This window comes from Podarcis muralis, chromosome 1 (assembly GCF_964188315.1).
Source record: "Podarcis muralis chromosome 1, rPodMur119.hap1.1, whole genome shotgun sequence".
Lineage (NCBI taxonomy): Eukaryota > Metazoa > Chordata > Lepidosauria > Squamata > Lacertidae > Podarcis > Podarcis muralis.
This window is the reverse complement of record NC_135655.1, coordinates 7,434,278-7,443,098: the sequence shown is the minus strand read 5'-3', so window position 1 is coordinate 7,443,098 and position 8,821 is coordinate 7,434,278.

Here is an 8,821-nt window from a genome sequence, read left to right as displayed (position 1 = left end):
TACAAGATCTGGAGGGCCACAGTTTCTCCATCCCTGATCTCACCTACTTTGTCACCATCACATGTGTGGGCTCCTTCCCCACAGAGGTGCATCTAGCAACTTCGGTGTACAGCTTTCACTGAAGGTTCACCTCTTTGTCCTTGGCTTTGACAGCTAAGGTGTTTTGTTTTGCGGGATCCACCGCTTTTGCTGAAATTATACAGTTAGGTTCCACTTGGAATGGTTTTACTCTCTATATAATCGCTGTCCAGAATTAGGAACTGACTAATGTCAAATGTCGTGGGTGGCGCTGTGGGTTAAACCACAGAGCCTAGGACTTGCCAGTCAGAAGGTCGGCGGTTCGAATCCCCGCGACGGGGTGAGCTCCCGTTGCCCGGTCCCTGCTCCTGACAACCTAGCAGTTCGAAAGCACGTCAAAGTGCAAGTAGATCAATAGGTACCGCTCCGGCAGGAAGGTAAATGGTGTTTCCGTGCGCTGCTCTGGTTCGCCAGAAGTGGCTTAGTCATGCTGGCCACATGACCCGGAAGCTGTATGCCGGCTCCCTCGGCCAGTAAAGCGAGATGAGCGCCGCAACCCCAGAGTCGGCCACAACTGGACCTAATGGTCAGGGGTCCCTTTACCTTTACATTTAATGTCAAATGTATACTTGCAAGTTAGCAAAAGTCATGTCCATCAGATCCACGTCTCTCAGCTACTCCTAGATGTACACCCAAGGAAGCAAGTGCTGCAACAGAGAGGCCCCTCCCCCAAACTAGGCTTATGTATCTCCCTCACCCAAGCTGTGCACAGGCAGGCGAAGACTATGCCTCCGTGCATCCTGCTTCCGCTCCTCTCTCTTCAGTCCTCTCCTGGTCCTGGGAGACAATGGGAGCAGGAGGAGGAGCTGTGGAAGCCCTTGACTCTACCCCAGACTGACCTCTCCTTCCCTCCTCCGGCACCCATTCTTCACTCTTCAGTCCTGCAGTTCCTCCTGCCTCTCCCCCTCGTCTCTCAGCTGTTCTCCCAGTTCACTGATTCCTTCTTCCAAGTCAAGTCTCCAACCCCTCCCGGTGCCCACTCCACAGAATCTTTTTTAAAAAATAATAATTTTTATTAAGAATTTCAACATAGCAAATTATCAAAACACATCATCTTCATCCCCCCCAATTTTCCCCCTCCCCCCTCCCCAAGAAAGACCCTCCCTCCCTCTCCCCAAGACTCCCCTCAGCTTCTCTCTCTGATTTTTCAACACATGTTATTTTCTGCATATGGTAAAATTGTAAAGATCCTTAAATTATCTGTCTATTATATTAACAATCAATAAATTTGTGTATGTTTATTCAAAACCTTTCCAAGGAGTCCAGTTCATTTTGTTGTTTTTATAAGTAATTTGTAAAAGGTTCCCATTCTTCTTTAAAGTCACAGTTGTCCTTGTCTCGCAGTTTGTACGTCCATTTCGCCAGTTCTACATAATCCATCAATTTCTCTTGCCACTGTTCTTTTGCCGGGATTTCCTCATTCTTCCATCCTTGTGCTATTAAGACTCTTGCCGCCGTTGCCGCATACATGAATATGTTCTTTATTTTCCTTGGCAGCTCTTTTCCTACAATCCCTAACAAAAATGCTTCTGGTCCCACTCCACAGTATCAAGCCACCACTGCTCACTGGGCAGCCAGTTCCTGGCAGGTATCAGTGGCTACTAGCCATGATGCCCCTGAACACCATTTGCTAGGAACTGCAAGTGGGGAGAGGTCTATGAGACACAAGATCTACCCACCCGGGAAGAATGGCAGATGAAGCTGATGGACTACATGGAGTTGGCGGAAATGACTGGCAGAATCCGAGACCAGGGAAAAGAGTCGGTGGAAGAAGATTGGAAAAAATTTAAAGTATATTTACAGAAATATTGTAAAATAAATGAATGTTAGAAGGATGCTGGAAAGAAGTTATATGGCTTTAGCAGAAATGTTATCAAGAATTAAGTAAAAATAGATTGTTAACGGGTCAAAGTGTAAAATTTAAGGTTAAATTGCGTTAGATAAATTATGGAACAAAATTTGAGAAAGAGGGAAAGGACTTGCTGAAACAACTAATTGGATCAGAATACAAAAAAGGGAGGTGTGAGGAAGTCAAGGAAATAAGTAAATGAAAGATAAAGATATGAAAATACTGGATGGGTTTTTTTAAATGTTTTTGTTTTTAAATGTTTTTCTTTTTTCTTTTTTATTGTTTTGTTGTATTGTTGTTTTTTATTGTATTTTCTTTTATTTTTGAAGTATTGTAACTTTTTATTGTCTGTTTTTCTTTTTTCTGTAATTGTTAAACTTTAATAAATATCATTTTTTTAAAAAAAGTGGGGAGAGGTCTATGGCTCTCTGGTCCTGTTTGTGGGCTTCCCATGGGCATCTGTCCACGGGACAAGGCTATCTAACCCAGTGACCGTTGCCACCTCCAGCATGGACTCCCAGTTCATACTGGCTATGCCAGGTTGATCTGTGACTCTAAAACGAGATGGCCCTGTGTGCTTTTGGAGGAAGAGCAGGACGCAAATATATTTCCCTGCCCTTAGTCCTGTGGAAAGAACTGTGACTTTGTGGCAGTGATTCCAGCCAATTTAATTCAAGGAATTTGCTTTTCTGTTACAAAAACCTTGGGTCATTTCTGTGACGGACAAAGAACATCAATCAAGTTTGTGTTTCGAGGGAAAGTTTTGAAACATCATAGAATCATGAAAGGGAGATTGAGGATAATCTGTTCCAATCCCATGCGATGCAGGAATATGCAGCTGTCCCATACGGGGATCAAACCTGCAACCTTGGTATTATCAGCACCAAATTCTAACCAGCTGAGCCATCCAGGCTGTTGGTCCAAAGGTAGGATATGTTACAATGGGGGGGGGGATGTGTTAATTAACATGTTCAGAGTATCGACTGAGGGAGTAGCTGAGGACAGATGAAAATTGCTGTAGACGTGACCTTGCCAGTGATCTCGGCATGTTCACGTTGATTAGAACATTTGATAAGCGATTGACTTTCTAGCCTGAGCTGTTGTAGATCTTATCATCAAAGTGCTGCTACATATGGCAGTGGAATTGTTGTCGGGTTGTTAATTAATTGGGGTCACTTAGGAAATAAAAAAACCAGACCCCAATATCCTGTAAATCCTGGGCTTTTATCTTTTCTTTCTTTTTAAAAAGTAGTTCTCTCTCTCTCTCTCTCTCTCTCTCTCTCTCTCTCTCTCTCTCTCTCTCTCACACACACACACACACACACACACACAAATATGCACTGGTCTGGGTAGACAAATGGTCTAACCCCCAGGATAAGGTGGTTTCATGTCTACCTATCGCTAATCTTTGGAAATAGCCAAGGAAGAGGATGCTGACAAGCTGGAACCATGTACAGAGGAGGGCAACCAAGATGACCAGTGGTCTGGAAACCAAGACTTATGAGGAATGGTTGAAGGAGCTGGGTATGTTTAGCCTGGAAAAGAGGAGGCTGAGAGGAGATATGAGAGCCATCTTCAAGTATCTCAAGGACCGTCACATGGAACATGGAGCAAGCTTGTTTTCTCCTGCTCTGGAGGCTAGGACTTGAACCACTTACTTCAAACTACAAGAAAGGAGATTCTGACTAAACATCGGGAAGAACTTTCTGACAGTAAGAGCTGTTTGACAGTGGAACCGCCTCTCACAGGAGGTTGTGGACTCTTCTTCTGTGGAGATTTTAAAGCAGAGGTTGGATGGCCATCTGTCATGGATGCTTTAGTTGAGATTCCTGCGTTGCAGGGAGTTGAACTATAGCCCTCGGGGGCCCTTCCATCTCTACAGTTCCATGCTTCTATGATTCTATCCTCAAACTTTTATTTATGTCAGCATCCTTCGTCTTCCTTTCATCGCCTGCCCTGTTTGATTAGCTGCATCTCCTGTTGTTGGAAAGTGATTGGTTTTAAGCCTTGCCGTTCAGAGATGAGTGCTGATTTGGAGGGGAGGGCAGGAAAGGCCAGCTCTTGACAGGGGCTGTGACAGGTTGGCTTGGGGAATTACATCCCTACCCATCAATTGTTCTCCCCAAGCCAAGTAGGGGCTGCTATCCCTGAATTAAAGTGACCTCAAACAGTGACCACCAGAACGATTGGTTTGCTTTACCTGCCAATGTGCTTACTGAGACATGGTGAGGTCACTGCAATTTACACCTGCCTGCCTAGATCCACGCTGTTAATCTGTGAGAATTTTTCAAGCCAATGGTGATTTCCGTAAAAAAAGGAAAGTATCTATGAAATAGAGCTACTGGGAGACATGCGTACGCATCACTTGTCTCCTAGTAGTTCAGTGATAGAGCATGTAGAAGCTATGGGTTCAATCCTTGGCATAGTTCACTGAATTGTTAAAATTTCTATACCACTCAACTAGGATGAGTCTGTCCCAATTTTGGTTTCTCTCCGTTTCTGTTCAGTTCTCCACATTTCAATTTGTGATTTTTCTCTGAATTTTGCAATGCCTCTCTCCAACCAATAAAGGCACATAAGTTTGCACAAAAGTCCGCACGGTCATTAAAAAGACAAGCAACATGCATTACATTATAGCAAATTCTTTTGCAAAGATGTGCATATCAATCAAAACCGTGTACCAAAATGTGTGTAATTAGGAGACATTCGCTCTCAATGGCTGCCTGATTTTCATGAGGTTTTGAAAAAACTAAAATAAAATTGCAAATTGCTGCAGGAATGTGCAAACGTGAATTTACAACTGGGAAAATGAAAAATGGAGAGAAACCAAAATTGACAGATTCACACATCCTTAGTCTCAACTGAACAGGGGTTTGGAACTGACAAGGGGAGCCCCATATGTGATCCTAATAAAGCGAGCAGGCTTATGTGAGCAATGGGGGCCTTTTAGCAGCCCTGCTCCTAAGCCGAGTAGTGCTTTAAAGGTCATAGCCAGCACTTTGAATTTGGTCACACGAGTCGATGAATTTATCTCTCAGAGTTTAGTAGGGGATTTGTGGGGAAATGGCAGTCCGTTGCCTATAGTTCACCCCAGCACTGCACAGTGAAAATACTATTGTGGCTCATAGATGTGTGTTCAAAAATATACGTATAAAATAACATGAAGCAATGTTGCAAGAGAGCAACTTCCCTTTCCCTCCCTCCCTCCCTCCCTCCCTCCCTCCCTCCCTCCCCTGTAGTTCAAGGCCCTTGGATTCCATGAAGTAATTGTCTAAGCCTTAGCCTCTACGGGAAAGACATCGCAAGCGAACCAAATAATTAGTTTTTGCTCCAGCGATTAATATAACTCACAAACAGGTAATCTCAGCCCAAACAGGCATGTCTGCAGCAGCCTGTCTTCAAGAGAGGGGAGGGTGGCAGGCAGCAGACCCCATTTCTGGTATTAGAAAACATTGGCAGCTTCCCCCAAAATGGAGCGTGGCACCTGGAAGGTTGCAGGATCCTGCAGGATTCAGGCTAGGAAATCCAAAATGAGCAGGATCTCTCTCGTTTTCTCTCTGCCCTGACCCTGCTAAACAGCATGCTTGTAAGCACCATGCCAAAATTGTTTCGAACCTTTCAAAAGCTGCTGAACAGAATGCCGCCATCTTGTTTATTTGCTGGATCCATTTTTTATCACCCCTTTGCAAACTGGTGCCCACTATCTTTAATTTCCAGAAACACGTAAATATATTTTTGTTCTGGCAAGCCTTTCCAACTGGTGGGTGAATGAGTTTTTACCATGGGTGTCTACTTGGTGATTTATTTATTTTTTTAAGTTGTGCTCTGTTTGTTGTTGTTTTTTAACCCGTTTTTTAAAGCAGTTTTTATTATATTTTGTACATTGCCTTGATATGGAAGGCGTGACAGACTCCCTCGCCCCAGAATGAGAACTGAGTAACTTGACCGTTTTTCTGGATATTTTAAAAAAACCCAGCTCTCCCTGTTAGCAACGCTAGAGAGGTCTGTTTCAGTTTTCTGTGGTAGTGTTTTCCTTTATTATACCACAGCCAAGTGTTTTACTTGTGTGAAGGATGCTTTTTGGCTGCTTATTCCCCCCCAAGCAGAGGTTCATATTAATGAGGAGGCACATCTGGAACAAAACTAGACTTTTTATTTCTTTATACTTAGTGAGGTTTTTAAGCTCGATAGTTATTCAAGTGAGGCACAATGCTTAGTTTCAGGCAAATGCTCTCTACACAGAGCTTTAAAACCTTATTGAGTACTCTAATTTGAAACCTATAAGGGACGCGGGTGGCGCTGTGGGTTAAAGCCTCAGCGCCTAGGACTTGCCGATCGAAAGGTCGGCGGTTCGAATCCTCGCGGCGGGGTGCGCTCCCGCTGCTCGGTCCCAGCGCCTGCCAACCTAGCAGTTCGAAAGCACCCCCGGGTGCAAGTAGATAAATAGGGACCGCTTACTAGCGGGAAGGTAAACGGTGTTCCGTGTGCTGCGCTGGCTCGCCAGATGCAGCTTGTCACGCTGGCCACATGACCCGGAAGTGTCTGCGGACAGCACAGAGTGAGATGGGCGCACAACCCTAGAGTCTGGCAAGACTGGCCCGTACGGGCAGGGGTACCTTCACCTTTACCTTTAATTTGAAACCTAGTCTGTGGATACTAATAGAATGGTTATTAGTATTACTATATCAGCAACACTCTCGCAGCTTCTTCTGGGATTTTTTCTTTCCCCTCAGGGAATTAAACCAGGTTGCCCTGCCTAGCTAACTCCTAATTTCTCACAAAGCCCTTCCTTGTGTGCCCCCCTCCACGGGAGGTCCAGAGGACGGCAACATGAGAACAGGGACTTTTCTGTGGTGGCTCCCCTTTTGTGGAATGCTCTCCCCAGAGAGGCTTGCCTGGCGCCTTCATTGCATATCTTTAGGTGCCAAGTGAAAATGTTCCTCTTCTCCCAGGCCTTTGACTAATTAAACAAGCTTTGGCTTTGAAAAATCTCTCTGTGTGTGATTGTTTTGTTTCTTATTGTGTTATGTATTTACATGGGGGTTACGTTCTGGGGCACCACACACAACCGTGAAATCATGTATATTTGAAACACCATTGAAAAAGCCTGCAAACACCCCATCCAGCCCCCTCCCCATTCTGCCCCTTTTTGTGACGTTTTAAGTCACTTCAGGGTTTGGTGCAGATGCTATAGAAATTTAAGAAATAAAAATAAATAAAATCACAAAACAGGTCCCTCTCTATCTAGATTCCTATGTAGGTGCTTTCCCAAACCCTCCCTGATCCCTGACTGGCAGTTTAACTGCCAGTTCTGAATTTTTGAATTGCCAGCTCCTCCTGATTGGCTGATGTTCGAACCATCTCCGATTGGTTGCTGGGTCACCAGGAGGCTGGCCCAGGGTCCATCCATCCATCACAGAAGGTGATCAATTCATCAACAGCAATAGTAACTGTCGGGGTCCCATGGTCTCAGCGGGGCCTTGGGCCTTGAGGTGGCGTGAGCCCCCTTTTAATTTCCCCGCCAACTTACTCCAGTGCATTGTGGGGGATTTTAAGTGAGGGGGTGTAGCTGTCTGCAGCTGGCCTTGATCTGGGAGCATGGGTTTGCTACGTTCATCACACTGGTTGTGAAATCTGCCCCAGTGATATTCCAAGAAAGTGCATTCGGCTCCCGAGAGTTTCGTTTCTCATGCGCTATGGCGAGAGAGAGACCTATGGCTGCTGAGAAACATTGCGTGGCAAGTTCCCTCCCCCTCCCCAGTGGAAATAAAGACATATGACACAATTATTAAGGTTAATGATCTAAAGAAGGCCACAACTTTATTGGTTACAGGTGATGAGCGGTATTGGCTTAGGCATTGGTCCTAATCGACTATATCCGGCTTCAGCCCATCTGCTTGAAGTCCGGGAAGGGTTAACCACCAGTAGGGGGAGTCCTGCTGATGCACATCAACTAGGAACCCCCCTGGGGTAACTGCTTGGGGGCGTGCCTTAGGCCCTCACCTCCATAGGCTTCGGACAGGGCCACGCCCCCCAGAATCCTTTACCGGACTGCCCTTCAATATGCGGGGCAGGTGATGGCGCTTCCTCCCCTCTTCCATCTACAGAACAATACCAATGCCTAACCGCCAATACCCAGAAAGTTGTGATGATTTGCTACCAGGTAGGCGAAAACCAAGTGGCTGGTGCCAGATTACCAAGTGGGAAAACTCCTACCAGGCCCCTCAATGGCAAACAACCGAGGTCCATAGCAAGGTCAAGGAACGAAAACCTTATAGGGCGGGAGGGTGGGAAAAGCAGGAACAGCTGGTAGGCAGCAAAAGAGGGAGATCCCCGGCCACGCCTTCCTTAAATAGGGCAGGCCACTCCCCCAGAGCCAGCCGATTGGCTGGCCAGGGGTTGACACGGCTGGGGATTCCCCCAATCGCGCAGGGAGGGGGCGTGACGCCCGCAACCTCCACCTCCTCTGCAGGGCGGAAGTGGCTTTTTAGGAAATAGCAATTGGGATTCTGAGCCAAGTTTTCCCATTTGCCCACACGGAGTAGTCAACCCTGCTGCTGCGTAACAAGGCGCAACTGGAACGATCCGTGCCGATATCGAACGATATCGCGTTTTGAGCTCTTCCCGGCCGCTGGGCCGCTGGCTGGTGCACATCTCTCAGGCGGGCAGGAATTGATCGTATTGATTAGGGAGTGTTTGGCGCCTGTAGCTGGTTCAGGTGCAACGATCGATTCCCTGCATGCGTGTGTTTTACGACACACAAACCCTCTCGCCTACGGCAGGAAGAGATCAGCGGCTCTGACGTGGAGCAGCTGCCAGAGAGGCTTGCAAAGGAACTGTGTGTGTCTCACTCCTGACATTTCAGGGGGGGGGACACCAAATCCATTTTAGAAA